Genomic DNA, 2,584 nt, shown 5'->3' on the forward strand with positions numbered 1-2,584 from the left:
ATGCAAGTTAACCTTTTATTATAAATTAACAAAAATTAATAACTGAATATAAGACTAATTTACATAATAGAGTTAAAATATCAAGATTCAAATATAAAAAAAAAAATTAAAAGATCTATCAACTATCGCTATCACCTTTAAATGACCAAATTAGATATTTACTAAAAGAAATTCCTTTTTAACTCAGCTATTTTTATTCACACTATTCAAATTCAAAACTTAAAATCTTCATGAATCTTATTTTACTAAAGGAACAACTTCACAACTTCTTAAAATAAATAAATAATGATTTAAATATGTTTTTAGTTTCTTAAAATTAAAATAAATTTATTTTTAGTTTCTCATATTTTAAATCGATCTTCTAAATCTTTGTAATTTTTAAAAAAATATTTTAGTCCTTATATTCAAATTTTGTTAAGGGACTTGTTAAATATTATTTCATAAAATCTACTTAATGATGTTTATTAGTGAAAATATCACGTTAAATTCAATTGATGTTGCATAACTGTTAAAAGTGTTACTTTCAAATATATTATTGATGATCTAAACAATTAAAATAATCTAATAAATTATAGAGACTAAAAATAACAATTCTAAATTTAAGATAAAAATAAATTTATCCTAAATTTAAAATATTTTAATATATATATATATATATATATATATATATATATATATATATATATATATATATAAAGAGTTATGATAACATGGATGTAACTTTTACTAAGTATTACACCGCTCAATAACTTTATATTAAATGTGAATTTTGTAAATTCAACCGTTAGAGTGAAAGTTTTTTACTCTTAGATCATATATACAAAATTTTATATTAATCCAAGATGATTTGATACTTCGTTCTTATAAAACAAAATTGATGTAACATATTTATTTTAAAATATATTAATATATGAACACTTTGATTATCTTTAAACTGTTGTTCAATTTTAACAAAATTTAACATATACAAGTAATAAACTTTTAATTTAACAATTAAATACAAAATTTAAAATTAATATAAAATTAATAAATAGTATAATACTTAATAAAGATTATGCCAATATTATTATAACCTTTATATATATATATATATATATATATATATTATCGTTGGAGGTAGAGCGAGTACTTAAGAGTTAAGATCCTCAACTTTCTTTGTCCAAATTCATATTTATTTGACCGTAAATCTAGCAGACTTATTTGTCCCGACAACATTTTTTAAGGAGGTTTCACGTGGGACTTGAACAAAGTCTACATAGATTTTATGGGAGAAAGAAGAGGGAAAAAGACATGTGTCCTTCCATGTTTATTATGTGAAGCGTGTTCATCAACATATTATTAATTAGGGAAAATTCATTTACTTTTCTCTTTAGATCTTTTTAAATGATACATGCATTTTTTTATTTTAAATAAATGTTAATTTTTCTTATTTATTTATCAAGGTTGATATATACAACTTTTTAAATAAGATGATATTATTTGTATACTATTAAAAGAGAATAAATTATTAATATAAGTGTTAAAAATTGAATGAGACTTAATCTTTTGTTCAATTCTAACTTCAAATTATATCTTAAATATCATATTTTTTGTGATTTAAAAAAACACCAACTTCAAGAAATAATTTCAAAGAATGAATTGAGAAATTATTATTTTTAAAATTGAAGAATGATGAAACTTTCATAAAAAAGACTTGATATTGCACATAATTAAGAAACAAATGATGGATATGTATATGATTGATAGAATATAAATTAATTTTTTATTTTTCTCTTTTTCTCACTTTAATTAATGATGTTAATTTAAGGGAGGTGATTGGTTTTTAAAAATTAGAGGAGAAATGTGCTATTTAAACAAATCTTAGAAGAAGTAGGTGCAATTTTACCTATTAATTAAATGTAAATCATAATAATTGAACTAAAAAACTGAAAATTAAAATAAAAGACTTTAATATCAATCTAACTCAAATTAAATTAAACTATTTAAGGTTATTCAAAAATTAATCACCAAGTTACATGTTCAATAATCAATAGTAATTTGTCATACTATTACACGGTTACACAAATGGTAATTGCTTAGATCCTTTAAGTACAAGATATAGATTCAATTTCTTACTATAACTAAAACTAACAATTTTTAACTAAGCGAATAGATCAACACTTATGGAGAAGGAAGTGACTTCTTACATTTGATCTACTAGAAGTATCCTTTAATCCACTAGGTGAAAAATTAATTTTGTTCATCACATATTCTAAATTGATAGGTTTTCACACATGATAAGGATCAAATACAAAATATTTTACTGAATAAATCATTCACATAATGTGTAAGTATAAAGTATCTAACTATTACACCAACTTTTTTGAATAGAAGTGACTTCTTAGTAATGGTATTCTACTTTTTCAAGAAATCAATACCATGACTCCCAATTATGGGGATACCTTGCTTTCAAGAATAAAGAATTTGTTAAATGTTTTTTTGTTATCATATTATAAGTGTAAAGTATCTATCAACTTTATTAATAAATAATTTTCTTCAAAGAGCCTAACTAAATCATTTTTGGTAGAGTTTTCCCTCTTTAATT

This window comes from Cajanus cajan, chromosome 4 (genome assembly GCF_000230855.2).
Source record: "Cajanus cajan strain Asha chromosome 4, NIPB_CcT2T_4, whole genome shotgun sequence".
NCBI lineage: Eukaryota > Viridiplantae > Streptophyta > Magnoliopsida > Fabales > Fabaceae > Cajanus > Cajanus cajan.